The sequence below is a fragment of the Pituophis catenifer genome, unplaced genomic scaffold (genome assembly GCF_029215685.1).
Source record: "Pituophis catenifer annectens isolate HBS135680 unplaced genomic scaffold, rPitCat1.0.hap2 SCAF_4, whole genome shotgun sequence".
NCBI classification, from domain to species: Eukaryota; Metazoa; Chordata; class Lepidosauria; order Squamata; family Colubridae; genus Pituophis; species Pituophis catenifer.
The window spans coordinates 118,362,018-118,368,017 of record NW_027256884.1 but is presented as its reverse complement, the minus strand read 5'-3'; positions in this window follow the sequence as shown (position 1 = coordinate 118,368,017).

The window sequence follows — 6,000 nt, the reverse complement described above, 5'->3', positions numbered from 1 at the left end:
AATAACAGGGTGCTTTAGACCACTGTACTACCAAGGCTCTTTTTTTTATCTCAAAGTCAAAGAGAATACACCGAGGCAGGAATTTATGCAGTGCTGGTGTAAGGCATCAAGCTGGAAATTGGGAGAACGTGAGTTTTAGTCTGGTCTTAAGTACAAAGCCAGCTGGGTGACCTTGGCCCAGTCATTCTGTCTCAACCCTAGGAAAGAGGCAATGGCAAACTACTTCTAAAAATCTTGCCAAGAAAAATGCAGGGACTTGTCCACACAGTCTCTGAGAATCGGACACAATTGTACAGAGGAAAAAAAATTATCCATGAGTGCAAATTGGAATACACGCGTACTCTAAAATTTTTAGAATGCAACAAAAGGGTTGACCTGTATCAATTATAAATCGAATCAGTAATCTTCTCTTTATTGGACACAGAGTACTAAATAGGAAGCTTTCTTAGATGTCAGATGAGTTGCCCATCTCAACAAGAATTGTGAACTCCAGCTTTCTCCCTGTTTAGTATCAAGACATTTTGCTGCCAGGGGTAGAAAATCAGCCCTGTCAAAGTCAGGGTACCCAGGACTAGACAAATTATTCTAAATAAAGTAATATCTCCTTTTAGCCAAACTTAGCTACCCTATTTTTTGGAGTATAAGATGCACCTACCTTTTTTGGTGAGGAAAAGAAGAAAAAGAAATCGGCCTCTGCCTCCCAGCAATTTTGCCTTGTTACAGCAAACAGCAAACAGCCTGCTTTACTTTCATTTTCGTTTTCAGCATAGCTTGATTGGCATAAGGAAAAAAAAATCTGCTCCAGCAATTTACCTCCTTGCAGCAAGCAGCAGAGGCTCGGGCAAAACAGCTGAGAGAAAAACAGCTGAGAGTAGGGAGGCCGATCCAATCAACTTGTGCTAATTAGGCTGTGCTGAAGCTGAAATGAGCTGTTTCTTCTTGCTGCTTGCTGCAAGGAGGTAAACTGCTGGGAGGCAGAGGCCAAAGGATGGGGGACAGTGAGTGGGCGTGGCTACATTCGGTGTATAAGACGCACCTAAATTTTCACTCCCTTTTAGGGAGGAAAAAAGGTGCATCTTATACTCCGAAAAATACGGTAACTCTTTCGTGGATGTGGGCTTCTTGGCAAAAATATAGAAATGATTTTCCCTTGCTTTTTTCTGGGATAATTTTTCAATTTCTTGATATCATTTACAGTCCTGTGGTTGCTTAGCAGTTTTCTATCCAAGTGCTGACCAAGTCCAACTTTAGCTGCCAAGTCTATATAAGCGCTATCCCTGCTATATAGACTGAAGTTTGGACTACTGTAATACAAATTCTCCTGAACACCTATCTTTTCTGATTCCTGGCAGTAAAATATAGTAACATAAACCACCACCATCATCATAGTTGTCCTCCTCATCATCTGTATTGGTGAATAACTGGCTGTTCTCTCCTATTTCCCTCACAACAACAATCCTATGAGGTAGGCTGGACTGAGAATGACTGGCCCCGAGCCAGTTGGCTCTTGATGATACATAGCCACCTGTGATGGAAAATTTGGGACAAACTAGTAAGCAATGCTGTGATTAATAGAGCTAAAAGTGCTTGGACTGAGATACTTAACGGTAAAAAGCAGCATAAAGTAATCCATTATAAAACTCTTTGATCTGGCCAAGAGAACAACCGGGATGGCACAAGACAGAGGTGGTATTCAGCAGGTTCTGACCAGTTCTGGAGAACCGGAAGCGAAAATTTTGAGTTTGGAGAACCAGTAAATACCACTTGGGATTTGCCCCGCCCCCATTTATTCTTTGCCTCCCGAGTCCCAGTTGATCAGGAGGAAATGGGGATTTTGCAGTAACCTTCCCCTGGGGTGGGGAGGGAATGGAGATTTTACAGTATCCTTCCCCTGCCACGCCCACCAAGCCATGCCACGCCCACCAAGCCATGCCCAAAGAACCATAGTAAAAATTTTTGAATCCCACCACTGGTACAAGATCTCCTGCCTTAGGAAGGGGGTTCGACTAGAAGACATCCAAAGTCTCTTCTAACCTTATGATTCCATGCTCTATGCTCCCACGAAAGGTCTTAAGTGAATTCCATTCCCTTCTCTTGAATTCCATTCCCTTCTCTTGAATTCCATTCCCTTCTCTAGCGCCAATTTATTTTGAACATTAGCTGACTAGATTCTTCTATGTGGGTTTGAGCAATAAATCTTAACGGCAACTTAACATATGTGAAGAGAAGGACCAGGGGAGACATGATAGCAGTCTTCCAATATTTGAGGGGCTCCACAGAGAGGAGAGGGGTCAAGCTATTTTCCAAAGCACCTGAAGGCCAGGCAAGGAACAATGGATGGAAACTGAACAAGGAGAGATTCAACCTGGAAATGAGGAGGAACTTTCTGACAGTGAGAACAATCAACCAATGGAAGAGTTTGACTTCGGAAGTTGTGGGAACTTCATCACTTGAGACTTCCAAGAGATTGGACTGCCATTTGTTAGAAATGGTGTAGGATCTCCTGTTTGGGCGGGGGGGTTGGACTAGATGACCTACAAGGTCCCTTCCTACTCTGTTAATCTGTATGATCCTGATTCTTCGTGCCTGACATTACCTGTATTATTGTAGCCTCTCCCCACCTTCTACAATGTTTTTTTTTTTAATTTGATTTATATGCCACCCTTCTCCAGAGACTCAGGGCGGCTTACAATGTGCTCAGCAATAGCCTTCATCCTTTTGTATATTTATACAAAGTCAGCTTATTGCCCCCACAACTCGGTCCTCAATTTACCTACCTTAGAAAGGATGGAAGGCTGAGTCAACCTTGAGCCTTGGCGGGATTCGAACCCTGCAGTAATTGCAGGCAGCTGGTCTTAATAACCAGCTTAATAACAGGGTGCCTTAAACCACTGTACTCCCAAGGCTCTTTCCTAGTTGTTCCTAGTTTTTGCAATTTGTTTTTATAAAATTTAAGTTTCTTGATCTCTCATGCTTGTTGCCCTTTCCTAAATCGTAAATTGTACCCATCCTTAAAATCTATTCCCCAAACCGGGCTCAGCATGTAAGATAAGGTGCAAAGCACATTTGGAACGATGATTTTTTTAGATTTAAGAGAGCTGATGCTTCTTCTAAAAAGCTGCCTTCAACCTGGAGATGGAATTCAGCAGCCAATATCCTTAGTTAACATGACGTAACTAATTATATTGAGCTTAAATGGTCTCCGGGGATGGTAGAAGACAGGCAGCCCTGGAGAAAAGTTGTCCATGGGGTTGTGATGGGTCGGACATGACTTCGCAACTAACAACGACAACTAATTATATGAAACCAAATTTCAGATTTTAGGACAAAGCCATCAATTTAGGATCCTCAATAATTTTATTCAAACTTCTCTTCCGGTTTCCTCTTATATAAGCTGCTGCATAAATCTCAGGATGGAAAAAATTAATCGTATCATACATTTCCCCTTGCCCCATACATTGTATATTCAAATACGAATTTCTTTTTATCTCCTTTGCAGTATAAAATACAAAGTTCGGACATTACATTTTTATTCCACATGTGTATAAATATAACCCAAAGAATATGATTTTAGTATTCCTACCAAAATATTACATTTTTGTACAAAAGTTTACAAAAACTTTTCTCTATATTTACAAGCCCAATACTGAAAAGAACTCCTGATCCAATAATGCAAAAGATAAAAGCGTAGTGCATTTAACTGTAACGGTAAAAAGAAGATACATGGTGATAATAAGATGCAGGCGTTTTTTTTTTCCCTTCTTCTTGTTTTAAAATCAAAATATTCCCAGCTTTTTTTCAGCGTTGGGTCACAAAGGTGCAACCTAGGGTTAAGCGTTCAAAGGCCTGGAATTTTAAAATAAACAGAGGTTGCACAACGATAGGTCTCTTTTACAGCTTTGGTTTATGGAACTGCAAGTAATCGGGAATTGTAAGATTTTATAGATCCAATGGCCAGGAACAGCATCTGAAATCCTTAGGTGACCAACCTTCGTTTCTCACCTCATCAGAACTGCAAGCTGCTCATTATTTCAGTTTTCCCACAGTGGTATGCTTCAGATATATTAGGACTGAAATTTGCAAAATTGTCGTTGCAAATATGTTGGGTAGAAAGTGTTGTAGAAGACTCGATCTACCCGGAGAGTATAAGATCGGGACGCCTGTAGATTCCTAACAGTGTCCTGAGTGAATTATGTACAGGGCAATGTAGAGAATCCAAGATAGCAATAGCAATAACACTTAGACTTATATACTGCTTTACAGTGCTTTTACAGCCCTCTCTAAGTGGTTTACAGAGTTAGCATATTACCCCCAACAATTTGGGTCCTCATTTTACCCACCTCGGAAGGATGGAAGGATGAGTCAACCTTGAACCTGGTGAGATTCGAACTGCCAAATTGCAGGCAGGCGGCAGTCAGCAGAAGTAGCCTGCAGTACTGCACTGTAACCACTGCGCCACCACAGCTCATTGTCAATGACAAGTAAAGCACCACCTTCCATTCCAGAATGTATTACCTCTGCTTGCCACTGTCATGAAAATCCAAGGGAAGAACTTAAACCTCACTTAATAGTGTGCTGTTTATGAACAAACGAATATATATTTAAAAAAAAATAAACAAACCTTGAATTTGAACAATGAACTGTTTAAATTGCTATCTTAAGAATGCTGATTGGCTGGTTGCAATGTGCGCTCAAATAATTAAACCATGTTTGATGGAACTACCATTCGATATCCTTTGAGCCTATATGCGTGGGGTTTGCAGGGATCCCTGCCTCACGGATCCTCATTCTTATTCATAATATGTTACTGACGTGTAAGATAAACCTGGATCATCTTGATAATAATCTGCATTCTGGGACACAGGGGATTCCATTAGCATCCAAAATTCAATCCTGTCTCCAATATCTAATTAAAAGGATAAAGAGAAGAGAAGGGAAGAAAAAAAAAACCCACTAGATGTGAAAGCCATAGAGAGGAGAAGGAAGCTTATGAAATTGTAACAGGCTGGCCAAGCTGGTTATTTCTATTTGAAACTTCAAGACAGATCTTGAATAGAAAGTTTCTAATTCTCTTGAATTTGGTACTCCATACTCTGCAGATTCTCCCATAAGGAGGGGTATTAGAAAGAAAGTGGGTAGGAAGCCACTTATGGGGCAAACTATCTGAATTATCCCACCTAATGATGTAGATTTATTTCCAGGAAAGTGGGCAGAAAATTGCTGTTTTAAGACGTATTAGAAACTCTAGAGATTTAGGAAGCTGCCATGTGCGCCATGGACCTTCTGAATTGTGGGATCACTCTTTTTCATCCCACACTAAATAGCTTATGGACAGGGTGGGTTCTAAATTTTTTTTACTACTGGTTCTGTGGGCGTGGCTTATTTTGTGGGTGTGGTTTGGAGGTCATGTGACTAGGTGGGCGTGGCTAGCTGGTCAGTCATTTTCTGGAAGGTCCTCGCACTTACGACCAGTCCTCGCACTTACGATCCGACTCATTTGTTTGCTTTTAACACTGATCAGCTGTAGGACGGCCCTTTGAAGCCCCGCGGCAAGAGTTTAAACAGTTTTTTCCCCTCTAGTCATCAGCTGGGACTCAGGAGGCAGCAATAGATTGGGGGTGGGACCAAATAAAAGGTAAGAATAACGTGGGTGGGGGGGGGTGGGAGGGCGGGGGGGGAGAACCAGTTTGGTGACGTCATATCGTCACCGCTACCGGCTCGGCCGAACCAAACCGGGAGGAACCCACCACTGGTTATGGACCCTGGGATGTTTGATATGCATATATATGGGTTCTATCAATAAACTTATCTTTCATGGCACACGGATCCCCTCTATGAAGTGTTAACCTGAATCCCTAAATCTGATGTGCTTCAGATGTTCTGAATGACAGTTCTCACAATGCAATGTTTCATTGCCACTGAATGAAAGCGATAGGGATTCTAATAAAACCTATTAGAATGTGCAATGTTAGGGAAGACTTTTGCTAAGCTTTCTGAGTT